Below are 9,046 nucleotides of genomic sequence, written 5' to 3' on the forward strand. Positions count from 1 at the left end.
TCCTTGCATTCTCAGGAAAATGTCACCAAGCACCCTCTTCCCCCATCCACAAAAGGAAGAAGAATCTCTCTGTCCATACCCCACCCCCAATCTTCCAAAGCATCTGAGCTTATGCCTGGCCGCTCCCGGATAATCACTCAACGCAGCCCCACTCCCTGCTTCCTGGCAGCCGAGAAAAAACCCTTTCTAAGCACTAGAAAGGAGCACATCCGCAAAGCTAGCTTTGGGGTGCTGGACGGACGCGTACCGCTCCCCCCGCCGAGCTGCTGTGCCACACCTGCTCAGTCTGCTTGGAGCCGAAAGCTCAGGGGCACAAGCCCAGAGCCTGCCCGCTCTGCGCACCCTTCTCCCCCAGACCCCGGCCTCACCCCATGACTTGGTACAAACACCCTTTCCTTTCAGACATTCCAGAGGAGTCATCTGGCTCATGTGACTGTAATCCAAACCAGTGACGCATTCGCCTGTATCACTTGTGCTAAAATTCGAAATGTTTTGTATTTAAATATCTATTGGAAACAGCCCAGAGTTGTGGTTTTAAACATTCTTGTTCTAATTAAGTAAAATAAGACTGGACTGTATCATCTGTCTCTGTGCTCTGTGTTTAGAGCACACTGGCAAGCTCATTATTCCTAAAAGAGGGGGATGATTATAACGAGCACATTCTTTCACTCAGAAGTAAAGGAAGCGCCTTGGCCTTATCACACGTACCTTTCTCAGACAGTCGTGGTAAAGGACAAGTGTTCCACAAAACCATTTTCCCTTTAAGATCCACTGTCCCACTTGTGAAATTTTTCTTAGAATCTTTAAAACTTTCATCACAAGCAGCCATGGTTTCCTGTGTTTAAATGTCAAAAGCAAATCATTCCTCTGTGTTCCATATGTATACAGTGGATATCAGGGAGAGGCTGGTCCTGAGACGCAAACCCAGCCACCTCCTGCGTCTGCGGGGGACACACGGGCACGGCAGCACCGTACTAAGAGATCATCCAGCCCAGGACGCAAGGTGGAGGGGATTGAATCTCAGCCCCCCTCTGCCATTGGCTCACTGGGGGGCCTCCTCTGGGCCACTTCTCTGCACGGCATCATCCTCATCTGCAAACTAGGATGTTTGCACTGGGACTTCCCAGCTGGTCCAGTGGTTAGGACCCCACTTCCACTGCAGGGGACCCAGGTTCGATCCCTGGTCGGGGAACTAAGATTCCACATGCCACACGGTACGGCCAAAAATAAAAAAGTAAATAAATAAAATAAGGTGTTTGCGCTGAGTCTCTGGTTTTGAAACAAGTAGAGACAGAAGTGCATGTCTGGCCCTAAGCTTAGGAACTGCATTGCCTGCTTCCACTAGAAAGCGGCAGGAGTTACACCTAAGTGCGAGCCAGCACAATTCGTTTACTGTTTTACCTCATTTTAGAAAACATCATCGCCAAGAAAGTAAATGAGAAGCCACGGTCTCTGCCATGTCCCGTCACCTGCTGGTGGCCAGTCTTTCTGAACAGCGCATACGTGGAGGGAGAGGGAGCCAGGGTGGGTAGTTTTCCCGAGAGCAGGCTACGTACTGAGGACGTCTCCTCCGGCCTGATTCTGGAAGGTGGCCGTGGAGTTTTTAATTTCTCTGTGATTTTTTTGGGGGGTGGGGGGCGAGGGGTGGATAGATTTGCCTCAGATCTACTAGGTGGAATTTACCATTCTGTCATTGATTATCGATGTGACTTAACGTGGCATTTACATGTTTATATTATTACATCATATCTGTCACTGCTAGAAGTCTTGCCACTGTCTTTGGATCATAAAGAATATCTGGTAGGTAATCAGTGCTTGTTGAATAGACATTACCTGAGGTGAACCTCAGATAAAGTGAAGCCTAGCCACTTTCCTAAGGAGCATTAAACCCACAAGGTATCGCAGGCTATACGGGAACCCGCGTGGACAACAACATTCATTGTCTGTCACCTATGGGCAAACATTGTGGGGCCCTTTTTCCCCAGCTTGCTGAGATATCCAGTATTTGATATATAACACTGTACACTTAAGGTATACAATATGATGATTTGATAGAAGTACATATTGCAAAGTGATTATCACAATAAGGTTGGTTAACACAGTCATTACCTGAGTTACCATTTTGTGTGTGCGCTGTGAGAAAGTTAAGATACGCCTTTTTTTTTTTTTTGTGGTACGCGGGCCTCTCACTGCTGTGGCCTCTCCCGCCGCGGAGCACAGGCTCCGGACGCGCAGGCTCAGCGGCCATGGCTCACGGGCCCAGCCGCTCCGCGGCACACGGGATCCTCCCGGACCGGGGCATGAACCCGCGCCCCCCGCATCGGCAGGCGGACTCTCAACCACTGTACCACCAGGGAAGCCCAAGATACGCCTTTTAAAACCCCGTGTCCACGTGGTTATCTTACAACCCTATGAAGAAGATGCCATCACTCCCATTACAAATAAGGAAACCGAGGAGAGGTTTAAAGTTTGCCCAAGGTCATGGAAGTGGCAGAAATCCTATTGGAAGCCAGGACTGTCTGAATCAAAAACCTATATTCTTTCTTCTACCTTATGCTGAACTTGATCCAAACTCAGCTCCCTCAAAACACAGGACTGGGATGTCTCAACGCACTTATGTCCCAAGGATTGCCAGTTTAAGAGCCTAAAGAATTTTTATAACCAATGCATTTCACTGGTTAAAATTTACTCCCGAGGGGATCTGAATGCAGAAGCCCTGTGGCAGGGAACATTTGCCCTGGAGGCGCATCTCTGTGGGCCAGTTTAGACAGCCGTCTAAATCCAAGAGAAAAACTCTTACCCTTCCGTGCTTCCGCGGTTAAACAGCAGCCCACAGACTATAACGAGGGGACACTAAACTCTCCATGTGAAGCACATATTTTAGGTTACTTCACATTTAACCTCGTCTTTTTTCCACCCACAATAGCAAGGTTTGGGAGTTAAAAAGTCTTAGAGGGGCTTTCCTGGTGGCGCAGTGGTTAAGAATCCACCTGCCAATGCAGGGGACACGGGTTCAAGCCCCGGTCCGGGAAGATCCCACATGCCGGGGAGCAACTAAGCCCGTGCGCCACAACTACTGAGTCTGCGCTCTAGAGCCTGAGAGCCACAACTACTGAGCCCGCGTGCCACAACTACTGAAGCCCGTGAGCCTAGAGCCCATGCTCTGCAACAAGAGAAGCCACCGCAATGAGAAGCCCACGCACTGCAATGAAGAGTAGCCCCCGCTCACCACAACTACAGAAAGCCTGCGTGCAGCAACGAAGACCCAACGCAGCCAAAATTAAATTTTAAAAAAAGTCTTAGAGTCAAGGTCTCTGTGGTACTATAAACAACATCCTATGGTCCAAGGAAAGTACACTACCTCTGCCTCTACCTTAGGCCCTGGAAAGGCATGTCTACAGATCATAGATTGAGCCCTGCCACGTGGCTCATCCGAGTATAGAGAATGAGAAGGACAGTCTGCCGAATGGAAACTCTTGTTCTCAGCATGGAAAACAACGCCAAGAAGCAGGCGCTCACGCACAGGAACACATTTTAAAAAGTAAGTTAATTAATTAATGTACATTAAACAGGCACGACAACATAGCAAGTAGAATTCAGAGGGATTTTGTAAATAAATCATTTTTATTTGGGTTGCCATGCCATAAATCTCAGTAGAAGGCCCTGGGCATTATGAAAAGGCCCAATAATAAACATAGATTTAAGAGCATTATTAATAGTTGACTACATGAGCAATTTCTCCCATCTATCTAGCCCTGTATTTTCACCGCTGGCTTATATAACTTATAAAAATTTCCTAAGTGAGACATAAACTCCAGATAGAACATATTTTATAAAATACTGGAGGAAGATGTTTCTCCACCAGGCAAACGTACAGCCTGCCCACGGTGCTGGTCCCCTGTCTCTCCCAAATTGTTTCTTCTCATTAATTCCTCAGGCATAGTCCTCTCAAAATGAACTAGTATACACTGTCCAATTATGAACCTCTATTTACTCCAAATTATAGATCCATCAGTCGGATGGGTAGTCTTTCAAAGTTCAATGTCAGTTTACAAAGGAAAAACAGCAAGACTGGTTTTCAATCCTACAGGGTTTTTTAAAATATTTATCTATCTATCTATCTATCTATCTATCTATCTATCTATCTATCTATCTTACCTACCTACCTACCTACCTACCTACCCACCCTGGGTCTTAGTTGCCCCACACAGGATCTTCGATGCTGCGAGCAGAATCTTCGTTGCAACATGCAGGATCTTTTTTTTAGTTGCGGCATGCGGGATATTTAGTTGCAGCATGTGGGATATTTAGTTGCAGCATGTGGGATCTAGTTCCCCAACCAGGGATCGAACCCGGGCCCCCCTGCATTGGGAGCCCAGAGTCTTAACCACTGGACACCAGGGAAGTCACGATCCTATAGGCTTTTTTCTAAAAAAATTTATTTATTTATTTAGTTTTTGGCCGCGTTGGGTCTTTGTTGCTACGTGCGGCTTTCTCGAGTTGCAGCGAGCGGGGGCTGCTCTTCGTTGTGGTGCACGGGCTTCTCATTGCGGTGGCTTCTCTTGTTGTGGACCACGGGCTCCAGGCACACAGGCTCAGTAGTTGTGGCTCTCGGGCTCTAGAGCGCAGGCTCAGTAGTTGTGGTGCACGGGCTTAGTTGCTCCGCGGCATGTGGGGTCTTCCCGGACCAGGGCTCGAACCCGTGTCCCCTGCATTGGTAGGCGGATTCTTAACCACTGCACCACCAGGGGAGTCTCAGGTTTTTAATCCTATGTCCTACATAAAAAACAAAGCATCACTCACTCACTCACTCATTCAGTAAACACTTAGGGAACCAAGCACATATGACAAGCACATGCTGGGCCCAGACTGGAGCAGTTTAACTCCTGTCTTCAGACTCTGCTGAGCCATGTTCATGTCTTCCAAATTCAAAGCTGTGGAGTATTTGTGCAGCAAGAGATTTACTTCTCAAAAATAGCTTGGCCATGCCTGTATTTCAGTCTCCTATATGAGAAGCATTGGTGGTTGTTCATCAGCACAAAACAGCACAGACGCTTTCATCTTCATTTTTTAGGAAGTTTTCCATTTTGTTAAGTTCTAAAAATATGTATATATATAATGAATCTTAAAAATATGTATGTGTTTCAAAATTATAAACATTTATATATATATAATCAGTGCATGTAAGACTGTTAGAAACACACTAGGAACACAATAAAATTTTGGCAAAAGATGAAACAGTCACAGAAAATACATACATCCAATGAATATACAAAAAAAATCATCTAAAAAACAAAAATGTAAATTAAAATGATTTTTTTCACCTTTTAAATTAGCAGGGTTTTTTTTTAAGTAACTCTGCTGACAAGTATGGTGATACAAATACTCTCAGAAAACAATTAGCAAATTAGAGAAATGCAAATCAAAACTACAATGAGGGCTTCCCTGGTGGCGCAGTGGTTGAGAGTCCGCCTGCCGATGCAGGGGACACGGGTTCGTGCCCCGGTCCGGGAGGATCCCACATGCCGCGGGGCGGCTGGGCCCGTGAGCCATGGCCGCTGAGCCTGCGCGTCCGGAGCCTGTGCTCCACAACGGGAGAGGCCACAACAGTGAGAGGCCCGCGTACCGCAAAAAAAAAAAAAAAAAAATGAAAAACAGAGTTGTCCTATGATCCAGCAATCCCACTCCTGGGCGTACATCCAGACAAAACTATAATTTGAAAAGACACATGCACCCCTATGTTCATAGCAGCACTATTCACAACAACCAAGACATGGAAACAACCTAAATGTCCTTTGACAGATGAATGGATAAAGCAGTTGTGGTACATATATACAATGGAATACTACTCAGCCATAAAAAAGAATGAAATAATGCCATTTGCAGCAATATGGAGTTGATCATACTAAATGAATTAAGTCAGATAGAGAAAGACAAATACCATATGATATCACTTCTATGTGTAATCTAACATATGACACAAATGAACTTATCTACGAAACAGACTCACAGACATGGAGAACAGACTTGGTGGTTGCCAAGGGGGAGGGGAGGTGGGGGAGGGATGGATTGGGAGTTAGGGATTAGCAGATTCAAATTAATATATAGAGAATGGATAAACAACAAGGTCATACTGTATAGCACAGGGAGCTATATTCAGTATCCTGTGATAAACCACAATGGAAAAGAATATGAAAAAGAATATATATATAACTAAATACCCTGCTGTACAGCAGAAATTAACACAACACTGTAAATCACCTATACTTCAATAAAATAAATTAATAATAAAAACAATTGGCAAATATTAGAGAAATGCAAATCAAAACTACAATGAGGTATCACTGGTCAGAATGGCCATCATCAAAAAGTCTACAAATAATAAATGCTGGAGAGGGTGTGGAGAATAGGGAACCCTCCTACGCTGTTGGTGGGAATGTAAATTGGTGCAGCCGCAGTATGGAGGTTCCTTTAAAAACTAAAAATAGATTTACCATATGATCTAGCAATCCCACTCCTGGGCATATATCTGAAAAGATGAAAACTCTAATTTGAAAAGATACATGCACCCCCAAATTGGGGTGGTCACATGAGCCAGGCTGTGACAGTCAAACAGACTACTTCAACTCAGAAGCCAAAAAAAGATTCATCCAAGCAGGGGACCTGACCAAAGAAGGTGCAGACTAGGCTAATAGATTCTGAACAGAAACCTACAGAGAGAGGGCAGGTGGAGCTGAAGTCATTGGATGGTCCCGTGTTCCTGCTTCCAAGCTCCCCAAAGAACCCTCATCCCGTCTTTCCCAAAGTCTGGCTCTGAAGCTGTTTGCCACTGTCCTTCCAATAAATTCCCTTTGTGCTTTAATTCACTGTGTAAGTTTCTACTGCTTGCAACCAAAGAACCTTAGCTAATACAACTATGCAAGTGTTAAAATAAAAGAATAAGAAGCTCCTAGATAAAGTGAAAAATACAGAATGGTGTGTAGTATGTTATGGTTTGTATAAGAAAATGGAACATTATTACATAGGCATAGATATCTCTGGACATGACCATACTCAAGAAACTGTAAGCAGAGTGGGGGGACTGGAGTAAAAGGCAGGCCTCCTTTTCTACTGTACCTTTTTGAAATTCAAACCATGTACATTGTTTTGAAAATTATTTTAAATAAAGGAATTAAGTAGATATAGATGCATCATTATGGAAATGATAAAATGTTATGTGAAAAACGCAAGCTGCAGCACTTTAAGCAAAATATGATCCCATTTGTGTGTTATTCTTGAGAGAGAGAGACTGTGTGTGTGTGTGTGTGTGTGTGTGTGTGTGTGTGTGCATGTGCGTGTGTGTGTGTGTTCGTTTATGTACCTAGAAAACCATCTGGATCTATACCTATCAAACTGACAGCAGTAAACGTCATATTCAATGGAGAAAAATGGAAACCTTTTCCTCTAAGATCAGGAACAAGACAAGAATGCCCACTATCACCATTCTTATTCAATATAGTACTTGAAGTCCTAGCTAGAGCAATTAAGCAAGACAAAGAAATAAAATGAAACCAAATCGGAAAGGGAGAAGTAAAACTGTTGCTATTTGCAAATGATATTATTCTGTATATAGAAAATCCCAAAGGCTCAACCAAAGAACTGTTGGAACTAATAAAAAATTTTGGAGAAGCTGTAGGATACAGAGACAACATACAGAAATTAGAGTGTATTTCTATACACTCAGGATGAAACATCTGAAAAAGAAAAAAAGAAAACTATCCCATTTACAGTAGCATGAAAAATAATAAAATACTTAAGAATAAATTTAATCAAGGAAGTGAAAGATCTGTACATTAAAAACTACAAGATGTCGGTGAAAGAAATTGAAGAAAACAAATGGAAAGACATCCTGTGTTTATGGATATTGTTATGGAGTTGATATTGTTAAAATGTCCATACTAACCTTAGCCATCTATGGGTTCAATACCATCAAAATACCAATGGAATTCTTTACAGAAATAGGAATAAAAAATCCTAAAATTTGTATGGAACCACAAAAAACCCTGAATAGCAAAGGAGTCCTAAGGGAAAAGAACAAAGCTATAGGTATCACACCTCCTGGTTTCAAACTATACTGTAAAGCTACAGTAATCAAAACAGTATGGTAGTGACACAAAATAAACACATAGATCAATGGAACAGAATAGAGAGCCTAGAATTGAACCCCTGCTCATAGCCAACTAATATTTGACAAGGGAGCCAAGAGGGGAAAGGAGAGTCTCTTCAACAAATGGTGTTGGAAAAACTGGATAGACATATGCAGAGCAATGAAACTGGACCCTTACCACGCACAAAAATGAACTTGAACTGGATCAAAGACCATAAGACCATAAGACATAAGACCTGATATTATAAAACTCTTACATGAAAAGATGCTCAACATCACTAAGCATCAGGGAAATGCAAATCCAAACTACAATGAAATATTACTTCACACCTGTAAGAATGGCTATCATCAAGAATACAAGAGATGGGCTACCCTCGTGGTGCAGTGATTAAGAATCCACCTGCCAATGCAGGGGACACGGGTTCGAGCCCTGGTCTGGGAAGATCCCACATGCCGCGGAGCAACTAAGCCCGTGTGCCACAACTACTGAGCCTGTGCTCTAGAGTCCATGAGCCACAACTACTGAGCCCACATGCCACAACTACTGAAGCCCGCATGCGTAGAGCCAGTGCTCCTCAACAAGAGAAGCCACCACAATGAGAAGCCCATGCACCGCAATGAAGAGTGGTCCCCGCTCGCCGCAACTAGAGAAAGCCCGCTCACAGCAACGAAGACCCAATGCAGCAATAAATAAATAAATAGATAGATAGATAGATAGATAGAATACAAGAGACAACAGATGCTGGTTTCCAAGCAATTTACCTGCACTCTAGAACAAAGTTTAAGAATGATTACAGGACTACAAAATAAATAGCCCCACCAGGCAAAATTCACAATGTCTGGTACCCAATCAAAAATTAGCAGACATGCAAAGAAGCATAAAAGTATAAGCCATCATTA

This window comes from Stenella coeruleoalba, assembly GCF_951394435.1.
Source record: "Stenella coeruleoalba genome assembly, chromosome: 18".
In the NCBI taxonomy this organism is placed as follows: Eukaryota; Metazoa; Chordata; class Mammalia; order Artiodactyla; family Delphinidae; genus Stenella; species Stenella coeruleoalba.